Source organism: Diadema antillarum, unplaced genomic scaffold, assembly GCF_040938485.1.
Source record: "Diadema antillarum isolate AM-2024a unplaced genomic scaffold, OU_Dant_1.0 scf00000040, whole genome shotgun sequence".
Taxonomy (NCBI): domain Eukaryota; kingdom Metazoa; phylum Echinodermata; class Echinoidea; order Diadematoida; family Diadematidae; genus Diadema; species Diadema antillarum.
Genome location: NW_027270929.1, coordinates 3191532 through 3204178, shown reverse-complemented (window position 1 = coordinate 3204178; position 12647 = coordinate 3191532). Strand labels below are relative to the sequence as shown.

The following is a 12647-nucleotide window of genomic DNA, read 5'->3' as shown; positions in this document are numbered from 1 at the left end:
AAACAAAAACAAAAACAAAAACAGAATACTTAGTAGTCCTAAATTCTAATGATATATGAGATCTTCTATAGTATAATTTCAATTTTGATGAATTGTTAAATAGCTGTGTATTGAAAAGTGCCAACACATTGAGTAGGGCCTAGGTAGGTATGTTAATAAGTATATGTTGATAATCTATTGTCATTTACTTTGAAATGATAGATGATGGTTTTTACAGTCATTTGCAGAGCCTTTTTGCATTGCTCACAGATCTTTTTTTTTCTGAAAACACTACATTAATTGATTTATTTCACCATGTCGTATATCACTTTATTGTGCTGTTCTTTAGTTTGTTCAGTAATGTTGCGGTATTGTTACATGATGGTTGTGTTCATTTCTTCCGTTCTGTTGACGAAGTATTAATCAACTTGAATTGAATTTAATTGAATATGAGAGATGGCAATCTTTACAAAAAGTGTCTTGAATAGCACTGTACAATAGATGAAACATGCCAAAAGATCCCTTCAATACACAAGAATATATTTGGGAAATCAATAAACTTTTTTTTAAGACATTTGTCTGTCAATTGAAATTAAGATGGGGGAAAAAAAGGCCAAGATTCACATGACATGTCCACTAAATTATTTAGAATCAAATTAAAAATTTGACCCCATTACCAAAGTCGACAGAGGATGGGTCCCATCTTTTAGGCACACTTTGTTTTTCGATATCTCGATCATTCTAAAAATAAATTTCATCGAAAAAGCTTTGCATTCTACATTAAATTACATTCTCTTTCATATTTCCAAATAAACTCTGAATTCCTCTGGAAATTAGGCCTGTATCCTATTTTATAAATGGTTTGTCATAATCTAACGAAAAAAAAATAATAAAAATCTGAAGCGCCCTCTCAATCCAAAACGGTACTATCCCTTTAAGGGTCTTGTGTTTGAACTAGTTGCCGGTTACAGAGCAAAGTGTGAAGGTCCGCTAGCTCAGTCGGCAGAGCATCGTGCTAATAACGCGAGGGTCATGAGTTCGAGCCTCATGTGGACCAGCTGTTATATTTTTGTTAATTTAATTGCAAATCTTGGACTTTTTCTATACCATTCATAAACTACCAAGATTTTTTTTTTTGAGAGAGAGAGAGGATGTGGCTGAATCGTACCTGAAAAAAATAACATAAAAACAAACAAAATAGCCCTAAATTCTAATAATGTACAAGACCTTCATCGTACTAACATAATTTCAATTCTGATGAATTGTTGAATAGCTGTGCATTGAAATGTGCCAACACATGTGTAGGGCCTACGTAGGTTGTATGGAAATAAATAAGTCTTTGTTTATAATCTGTTGCCCTTTACTCTGAAATGATAGATGATATTTACAGTCCTTTGCAGAGCATTTTTGCATTGCTCACAGATTTTTTTTTCTGAAAGCATAACATTTATTGATTCATTTCACTCCGTTGCATATCACTTTAGTGTGCTATTCTTTAATTTGTATAGAAATGTTGCGATATTCTTGATATGATTTTAGATCGTGTTCATTTCATACGCTCTGTTGAATAATTATTAAACAACTTGAATTTAATTGAATATGAGAGATGGCAATCTTACAAAAAGTGTCTTGAATAGCACTGCGCAATAGATCAAACATATCAAAGGATCCCTTCAATACATAATTATTAGAAAATATTAAATCAGTATACATCGTCTAAAGACATTCGTCTGTCAGCTGAAATAAACATGGAAAAAATGCCAAAGAGTCACATGACATGTCCGCTAAATTATTGAGATGAAAAAGAAAATGCAGCAAAAACAAACCGTTGTGGTCCACATGAGGCTCGAACTCATGACCCTCGCGTTATTAGCACGATGCTCTGCCGACTGAGCTAGCGGACCGTTCGGTGATAACGATGTGCTCAAACGGGACCTATTCCAACGTCGGCGGCTTTCACACTGACGACTTATTTCCGGTTGTCCGAACTGATTATCAGGCGTGTAGTGACAATAATGGTTATACGAACACGAGTATATATACATTGTAATTATAGTGTACTGGCACAGAGGTAATTCAATGTAGGTGCTGGTATAATGGAGTACGCGTATCTTATGAAATTATACAAACAGGTTTAACTGACGTATATGTGTGTATCGTCGGGTGTTTTTTTCCCCTGCAAAATACTCACGTTATCGTTTAACCGACAAGTTTATTCCAGTGTAACAGCATAGTCTCTCTTTACATTACAATATCGTACACTAGCCTGTTAGTCTGAAACTCACATGCGTTTACCAGTGACATTTCAATTGACAAAACAGAGTCAGGGAATTCATTTCATAATTCTTTTGCATCGTTCTGCCATGGATATTTATATATTCTACTATAATCTATACTATAATCTTGAATTTTAAAGTTTTGACCAAATCAAAACTGATTTTCATATTTTCTGTCAGTTTTTCACTTAGTATTTAACTAAACAATCTGCATTCGCTTAATTCATAATTACTATGATAATTCAAAGGACTAGGCCTACTCTAGTGACTTTACCCAGTAAGGAGCCCCTTTTGTACAACTTGGCGGAAAAGGTAGGCCCTATATCTCCATTCGATGCTTGGGGGTTGACCTTTCCTAAATTTCACAGAAATTTCACAGACGCAGACACCGATGGAGACGGACGTGGATCGCTAACTCTCTCCGATAGTGGCCACCGCCCCATTTCTTCTTACCCAAATCCCTGACGAAGCTGTACCGCTTAACCCTATGTTTTTCTCATTTTGATAGTCTATCAAAAACTGTTGACTCTCGTTGAAACGAAGTTTCCAAGGAAAGCTGAAAATTCCCAAATTTGAACAGTTTCATCGTTCTCAAGGTGCTGTATTGCAAAAATGGCGAGCCGCACTACGCGACAAACCAGCAAGGATAGAGTGCCCACTACCCAACATGCCCGGGGAGAGGTGAGCCAGCGACCCCAAGACAGCGGTAATGCCGAACCTACCGAGCCAACGCTAGCAGACATTCAGCGAAGCATAACTAGCTCATCATCAACTGTGTGTGCTAAGCTTGATGCACTCTCACAGGAGATTGGCACTATCAATAAAAAACTTTCTGAACTGGAAGACTCTACATCGATGAACTCCGCCAGGCTCGACGAACTTGAGAAAAAAAGGCTTCCAGAGGTAGAGAAAAAAACGGCGGAAGAAATCTCTAGGCTTCAGGACAGTTTGACATTGATGGAAATCTACTGTCGTCGCATGAACCTACTGTTCTACGGAATAAAGGAAACCCCCGACGAAAACGTGGAGAATCTGCTTAGAGATACCTTTGTCTACCTAGGGATGAGCCACGACGAAGCCGCCACCATCGCCCTGGTCAATGCGCATCGACTTCCCCGACGCAATGCACCCACCCAACCCAACGAGGGCTCTCCCCAAGCCCCAGCCCCTCGCGCCATCATCGCAAAATTTGTCTACATGAAGGACAGAAATAAAGTCCTCGCTGCGTTTGATGAGCGCCAACGCCAGCGCCAGCCACGGTCAGCCAACGCCTCAGCTGCCACTGACCCGCAGGAAACCCGCAGAATAACCGTTCGCACGGATCTCCCACCCGCCCTTAAAGCTACGAGAAGTTCCCTCGCGAAAATCGCGTACAACATGAGGAAGGAAAGAAATGTTTCCACCAAAATATCAGTGGCTGGTACCAGAGTGCTGCTCTACTGGAAGGAAAGAGGCACAGCAGTGTGGAACCAATACAAAGATTAAATCTTCATTCCAATCTTCGGCTAAGTCATCTACTGCGTTCGTTAGTTTTCTGCTTTTTTCCCTCTAAACATCTCCATGTGACCCAAGGATTTATCAGCACAAAACTACAGCGTTTACGGTAAGCGACGAATCCCCTATCGCAAACTCTTAGCGCAACTTATCTGGTTAATTCACCATTCCACATTTATTTTGAAGAAGTCCACATAAAATGTACGTGCCCTTCTAAACCTCATTTACTACACAACTGAGCTTTGATACTGATTTACATTGTTATCACTTTTACGAGAAGAATGAACTTGATCTGAAAGGTGCTGATGCAACCTGTGACTCTGTATTTAAACGCTGTGTATACCAAACTAGTCGATCTTGTTACGTACGAACACCGTCTACAGTACGTTTTCCAACCAGCTTGTTAACCAAATTTAATTTGTAATTCACAACTGGTTTGGACATGAACGGACGTCGTCCATAGTATGCTTCCCAGTAAAATCGTTTCACATTATCAAAGTCTATCTGAAATATGTAATTTTAACTGATTTTGACACGAACGAACGTCGTCCTTAATAGGTCTCGCAGGTAATTCGTATTTCACACCTTAATCATACTCAGTTCGAAATACGTAGCCACACCATTACAATCAGTTTGCAACAATACTTGAGCAGTGTGTTTTGTGCTGTAGCCCACTGTTGTCTTATTACCAAGGCAGTCGTTGTAACCGGATAATTGTCATTTATTTTACCCGTATCAAATTATGTTCAACGACTCGCCTAATGCTGTGAAATAATGTAATATTTGTTTTTTCTACACAATTTCACGGATTGTGCATTGGTATGTACGTAAATGGCTTGACATGAATCTTGTTGCATTCAACTGCAGGTTATATTAAACCCAATATGAATGATTTTAATCCATTACCTCCAACTTTATTGCTGTTGTTGTTGTTTTTTTTCTCCAACAGCAACCAAAAAGTAATGACATTGGGTACATTGTACCAGTAATATGTAATTCAGAATCTGTATCATAATGATACTTTTTTTCCTTGTTTACAATAGAAAAGGGTTGACAAGAGGAAAAAAGAAAATGTCACCTCTGCTCGTCATTCTGTTCACATGTATAGGAGGGAGGGGTGACCACTAATTGTCTCTATTGGAATCGGTTAAAGAAATGTATAATTCCGTTCTCGTGTTAATGGTATTCCTGCTTCTGTTCTCAGAGGTTGAGACAGTTGCGTTTACCTTGTTTGATATAGTAAGTTTTGACCTATGCACGTTATGTTCAACGTCATTTATTCCTTCTGTTTTTTATAGAAGGTATATCTATGTTGAAATGCCAAAAGCAAGCTCCACAAAGATTTTTGATTTCTTTTATATGTGTGCCAAGCGTGCACTTTTAAATGCCTATGATAATAGCACAAAATGTATCGACACAATTCTTATTTGTGACCACATGAACTTGTCCCTTCTTTTTCTGGTATGCAGATACTCCAGTAGCCAAATTCACACCCCCTGTCATTATTCCACACCCAGTGAACACAAGCTGTTAACATGTTTCACGTGTTTCTTATTTTCTGGTTGTAACCGTACAACCGACATTTTTGCTGTCAATGTCTGTACGTACGTAGCTACTCAAATGTGTCACATTTCTTCAAAGGGGAAAATAGTCATTCCAGTGTCTCTCCCTGCTTTTTATACAGTTTTCTTGCTGCTTGTACTGACAAACACAGGTATTTTTCTTTGTAAATCATCCCGTGAAATCCCTACCTCAAGACAAAAATTGTACTCGCACCTCAAGCTTGGTTTACGCATAATGCTTGCTCATGTTTTGTTTATAGACATTCCTTTGCCAGCTACTCAAGCATCTTATATAACTCAGACAGGTAAATGTCGTCTTCTCCCTAAACAGCAAGCAGCAAACAAGTTCAAAAGCAGAGTTTTGTGTCAACAAGTTTATGTAATACCCACTGTTCTGAAACTTTTTCACAATGGCTGAGTCAAATAGTGTGAATGATATGAATAATGGAATCGTTGTTATGTCTGCTTATGCACAAGACAAAGAGGATGTACCCGTACATGCCACAAATAGCGAAGAGGGTAAGAACCCTGATATAATTAGTTTTTTGAACTCACAAGCTCACGAACTGATACTTGATTCTGATGTAAACGACACCAGTCGTCAAACACCACCTACAGAATACCACATTGAAGACGACATAATTTCATTATCTCATTCTAATCCAAACCAATTTTTTATTTCGCACTTTAACATAAGGAGTATAAACAAAAACTTTGATCAATTCAATATGTTCGTGAATCAAGTTAAATTTGATAGTCAGGTTATCGGAATCAGTGAAACCTGGTTAAATGAAACATCACCTTCTTCGCTATTTACCATTGATGGCTTCACACTTTTGACAAAAAACAGGGCAGGTAAAAAAGGCGGCGGAGTTGGGCTTTACGTCACTCAGAATTTGAATTATGAACTCTTAGACGAATTCAGTTTAATGTCTGAAGTTATTGAGAGTATTTTCATTGAAATTAGGGTTCCAAATAGAAAAAGTATTGTTGTCGGTGAAATATACAGACCTCCAAATACAAGCCCCACTGAATTTATTGAATCTTTATCCGTACTCTTAGCTGCTAAATATTTGGAGAATAAAAGTTGTTTCATCATGGGTGACTTCAATTTCAACCTTTTAGACTGTCATACCAACTCCGCATGCCAAGATTTCCTCAATGTGATGTTATCCGAGTCCTTTTCACCTCTTATAAAGAAGCCCACTCGAATTTCAGATGTCACAGCAACTCTAATTGACAACATCTTTGTTAATAGTTCTCTTTCCAATATCACGTTTGGTGTAATAGTGTCTGACGTATCCGATCATTTTCCGATTTTCGCTGTTCTGCCCAATGTTAACATAAGTAATGCCTCTTTTTATTCGCCCAATTCTGGTTTTCGAGAAATGTCAGAAACTAATCTTAATAGACTTAGGGAGAGACTAGGATCCGTTAATTGGTCAATTGTTAATAACCAAAGTGATGCAAATTTAGCTTTTGAACACTTTTCACAAATATTATCATCCGCATTCAATTCCATTATACCCGTTAAGCCATTTACTCGTTTAAACCGTAAAAAGGTTCCAAAGAAACCATGGATTACGAAATCTCTCCTGAGGTCTATTAACCGTAAAAATGCTCTTTTCTACAAATACCGAAGTGATCCTAACAGTCGAACTCGGTCTCGGTATGTGCATTATCGCAACGTTCTTACATCATCCATACGTTTAGCCAAACGAATGCATTTTTCAAAGCAATTTATCAAGCATAAAAATGACATCAAGAGTACGTGGAAGGTGATAAATGAAGCGCTGAACACTAAAAATAACATCGAACCACCTAGGCATATTATTAATAATGATAAGTACATTGAAGATGAAGCTGATGTGGCAGAAGTATTCAATGAATACTTTGTAAGCATAGGACCTAATCTTGCCAGCAGTATTCCGCATTCAAATACTGATTTTTATTACTTTCTAAAAGACCAGAATCAGCAGTCTCTTTTTTTTGAACCTGTCATTGAAGAAGAAATCAAAGATATCGTGCAAAACTTGAACACTAAGAAAAGCTCTGGATGTGATGGAATCACCAATTTTCTCCTTAAAAACATCATTAATGAAATAGTTATACCATTAACACACATTTTTAATTTATCGTTATCTACTGGCATAGTTCCACAAAAAATGAAAATAGCTAAAGTAGTACCAATTTTTAAAAAAGGACAAAAAGAATCTGTGACAAATTATCGCCCTATATCTTTGTTAACTTCATTTTCAAAACTTCTTGAAAGATTGGTATATACGCGCACACACAAATTTCTCGAAAAGTGTGAAGTTTTTTGTAACTCCCAGTTTGGTTTTAGGAAAAACCACAGTACGACCCATGCCTTACTCACTTTTATCCATAAAGTTGCTCATGCTATAGATGATGTCTCCCACACTATTGGAGTTTTTCTTGATTTTTCGAAGGCCTTCGACACAATTGACCACGATATTTTGATTTACAAGCTACGACATTATGGTATACGTGGGAAGGCTTTGGACTGGTTTCGAGATTATTTATCAAACAGAAAACAATTTGTGAGTATAAATGGCCGTGATTCTCAGTTAAAGTTAATTTCATGTGGTGTTCCACAGGGCTCCTTACTAGGCCCACTATTGTTCATTTTGTACATTAACGATCTTCCTAGTTCCTCGCCAATTCTTTCCTTTATATGTTTTGCTGACGACTCCAATCTGTTTTTTACACACAGAGATCCTTATACTCTTGTTAACACAGTGAATAAAGAACTTAAATCTGTGCAATCTTGGATATACGCCAACAAATTGTCACTTAATATTGATAAAACTCATTGTATGCTTTTTAGCAATAGTCTTAAAACCCTTCCTTTTCATATTAAGTTTAATGAAACTGAATTAAATCAAGTCAGTAGTATAAAATTTTTAGGGCTTTTTATTGATAGTGATTTATCTTGGAAATCCCACGTTAGTTATTTAAGTAATATTCTTTCTAAAAATACGGGTGTTCTTAATAAACTTAAGAGTGTCTTTCCAAATCTAATTCTGCTTAATCTTTATTCTACTTTGATTACTCCGTATCTTAATTATGGTATTCTTGTGTGGGGGAATGCAACTAGAAATCTTCTTGATATACTGTTCCGTATTCAAAAACGTGCCATCAGAAATATCAACCATGTCGGATATTTGTCCCACACGAATGATTTATTTTTGAAAAATAAAATACTGAAAATATCAGATCTGTTCAGTTACAACGTCGGCATATTTATGTACAAATTTTCTGCCAACGTGTTACCGGATGTTTTTACTAGCATGTTCAGAAAAAACTATTTGATTCATAATTATCCTACCCGCCAAAGTGACGCATTTCACCTTCCACGTACTCGAACAATTTTCGCTAAAAAAACGATAATGTATACGGGCCCTAGATACTGGAATGACCTCTCCCCCGAAATAACAAGCTGCTCGTCTTTATATTCCTTTAAACGTAAATTAAAAGAGTTTTTATTGAGTGCATATTTTGCAGACACTGAACAGTCGTAATGTCTTATGTAATACTGTGGTATGTTATTGTCCAATCAAACATTTTGTCAACACGTTACAGATTCCATTTAGGGTCTTGCCATCGGGCTCTCTGAATTCATCATTAGCAATTCCACACTCTATACTTCGTTTCCCTCTCTTCCTCTTTCCCTCTGCCCCTCTCTAACCTTCTATGTAGAGCTTGACGACAGGCACCAAATGGCTTAATAGTTGTACATGTTACTTTTTGTGTCTTACTGATCATATCCTGTGAAAGTTTTAATGCAACAATAGTTTATAGTATATACACCAAAGTAGGCTGTATAATAATGATGGCTCGGTCACAGTAAGTTCATATTAATGTATAGTTTGTTTGTTTTTCTTCTACTTCTTTTTCTTCTTCTTTTTTATTACATAAAATTTGGCAACCTTACATCATCATTCTGGTCTTCTATCCGTTCTCCGTTTCTTTTTCACAAACACTGATTACTCGGGGCTTACAGCCAAACAAGCTAGCTTTCATGTAGGTCCCGTCATACTTCTCTTTGATCAACCCCATTTCGATTTCGATTTTGACCAGTTATCATTACATGTAATTACTGTGTTATCACCATGTATATTGTTTGTTTTCTGCACATTGTTCACAAGGTAAAAGAACTTGTCTGGTTTCTGTTGTAATGTTCATAAATGAGAAGTATGAAAATAAAATGAATTGAAAAAAAAATTGAAAAAAGGTTGGTGTACAATTTCTAGAGATTTGAAAATCAAACGGTCATTGTCCGACAGCTAGCACCGTGCGAGTGCCTGAAATTCCCTTTTCATAACTCTTTTTTTTTTTTGGGGGGGGGGTGTAATCCCCAGGGAGGGTTTCCACCTCCCTGGTAAGCCCGTATAAGTGGTAGTTGTATTCTTGTGGAGATTCCCTATACTCTCTTTCAGGGAAGTACTCCTCACGTCATGTATGAGTCACTCTATTCTTCATACTTTCATTATTTCTTTTTACCCATTTTGCGACTGTGACTCGTCGCACAGCACTAACAACGTGACACAACTACAACCTATAGATCTAAGAGGGGGTCATTGACCTCCTCTTATCCAGGCCGGGTGAACGCACATTTTCTTCTTTCGAAACACATAATCTACAGTCCTGGTTTCATCTGAAAGGGATCAGGAAGTTATTGAGGGGAGTTTTCCCACAAGAAATATAATCCTCCTCGCCTGCCATAATCCAAACTCTGTCAAATTTGGGTTGCGTTTGCCACTGGTATGCTTCCAGATGTACGTTCTTCTTGTTTCATGGAAATACATGCGTAACAGATGGACATGTATTACTCATCATCATTCTATTTTCCTATGGAAATGTATTGTAAGCATGCTATACTCGTATTATATATATATATATATATATATATATATATATATATATATATATATATAATACAAGTGATAGTTCTGTTAATGATAGTACTCATCTTATCATAATTTGTATCATTACTGTTTTTATTATCATTATTATCATCATTATTATCACTACTACTACCACAACCATCATCATCATCATCACCATCATTATGTTATTACCAACATTCTCATTGCCATTATTTTTATTGTTATGTCTTTAACATAATAATTGTTATCATTATCACCTTAATCCACATCGGCATCACCATCGTCATCGCTAATCTTGTAATCACTGTTTCCGTATTCAACATATTTTTTTAATGTCATCCTTTGAACTTTGAAATCCTCGATGGCTGCATTCTCCAGCCCCAGCTATACATGTACTTCCCTGTGCAGTACTTTTTAAAATTGAAAATAACATTATTAATTTTGTGGATCCGTAAATGTCCTGCCTCACCAAGACATTATTGCACTCGCTTAAGACATGTGCATAATACTCCTGATTCATTTCAACAAGCAGTTCATGACGTATTATCCCTGTCCCCTCCCCGCCAATCCAATGTTTGGAGCAAAAAGAGAAAGAAAGAAGATAACTCCCACACAACAAAACATATAAAAATTTATAGAAACGAATGGCATAGACAAGACTCTTTTGCATCAATACACTCAAGAAGTGTAAAAGAATATTTTTATTTTACCCGTCGCACACTCTAAGAGTATGTTGCGTAAAATCGCACAAATGCGTAGAATCTACATACACAATATTGCTTTAACACCAAAGACAGGTCTCGAAGGTATGTATGCAGAAATACATACACAAACACACACACAAACACACACACACACACACACACACACACACACACACACACACACACACACACACACACACACACACACACACACACACGCAAGCGACAACACTGTTAAGTAAAACGTCAACATCAAATGCGTTGAGCGACGTATTAAACACTTTCCTAATTAAATAATACTGTAGATTATTCTACAATATGTCTTCCATAGTGTACATATGACACTTCCGTTCCATTATACAGCATAATGCAAACATGATTATAATCGCTTTCAGCACGTGAGGAGCCACGAAGCTTATTATGAAACTCAAGTTGTTGAATCTCCTTTATAGCATCGAATGTTTCTCCTTTTTTTCTTTGAAATACATATCTCAAAAGTATACAAATACAACTTATGATAGATAAACATGCTCAGTCACAGCACAGGGTAAAGGTTGAGATAGATTTTCTTTGGCATGAGATCAAATGTTTTACTGACATCGGATAGCTCCCCTGATCGAATATTCATGTTTTCATTGTTTATTTCATGTTTTATGTGTGTTTCTTCAGCTGTGACACGCTGATGACTTAGCGATTGTGGACCGTACACTCCGGTTAATCAATACACGGGCTTATAAGGATTCGCACTTTTTGCAAAGGGCATTTATAACAATTCCTTGTGTCAGATGTTATCAATTTGATTAAATTGAATGGGGTCTGGCTGATCGCGAAGACGTCCCTAAATGATCTCTTCCGCAGATAATCCACTCGTAAGTTTCAACAGTGAATGATGGCCATGGCCATGCATGACCCTTAGAAGTGTCCGCACTATATCCTACAATATCATATCAGAAAACAGAAACATTTTGTGCAGAGATGTAACGCTTAGGACGTAAATTAACAAAGCAACAAGGATTTGTTACAATTTGATTGATCTGTAGTGAATAAACACCTTTAGGAGGAACGAGAAAAATAATGGACACTTCACATAGAACATCGGCTCAAAGTGCCACGGACAGGTTGGGGTGGTTGACAATAGTAATGAGTGTTTTGGGTGAGAGATTGTTGAGCTTTTATCAAAGTGACAGGCGCCACCTTGCGGTTGCCTTGTGCTCAATGAATGCCCCCAAGAAGACCAACTCTCCCACTGCGGACCTCACCATATCATGATTATTTAGTGACCTAAACACTTCTGCAACTGTGAAACAATTTCACATGGCAAGGCACTTAAACATTCTCAATTTCAACTTACAACGTGTCCCTCCAGTAGCAGGACAGAGTGGTTTTGACTACATCCTCGTCAAAAGGTATTCTCATTGTAGTAATTATGCTGCGCCAAGTTCCAAACTATTCAAAATTAATTCAAGGAGCGTGGCAGTGGCGATTACTGGTGGATGCATCAATAAATTGTCCAATCTGTCATGGTCTAGATATTGAGCTACGACACAAGGACTCAAAACCCAACAATAAGTCACATTCCATGGCCCCAATCCTTGTCCCATGTTGCTCCGTTAAATGAGGCCCTTATTTATCATTGTTTCAAAAGCATCCCACGGAAAGGTATAAAGAAGACTTAAGGTGATTGATACATTATAGAGCTATTGCATACTTGCCAATCTCTAC

General features: G+C 37.3%; 2 non-coding genes across 2 annotated transcripts; one reads left to right on the top strand and one right to left on the bottom strand.

Annotated features, from left to right (window-relative positions):
- Positions 1-963: 963 nt before the first annotated feature.
- Trnai-aau (transfer RNA isoleucine (anticodon AAU)) lies at positions 964-1036 on the top strand. Its single transcript has one exon. It is a non-coding gene; the product is annotated as a tRNA-Ile (tRNA).
- A 774-nt stretch (positions 1037-1810) lies between these two features.
- On the bottom strand, positions 1811-1883 carry Trnai-aau (transfer RNA isoleucine (anticodon AAU)). The gene has a single exon. It is a non-coding gene; the product is annotated as a tRNA-Ile (tRNA).
- Positions 1884-12647: the final 10764 nt, after the last annotated feature.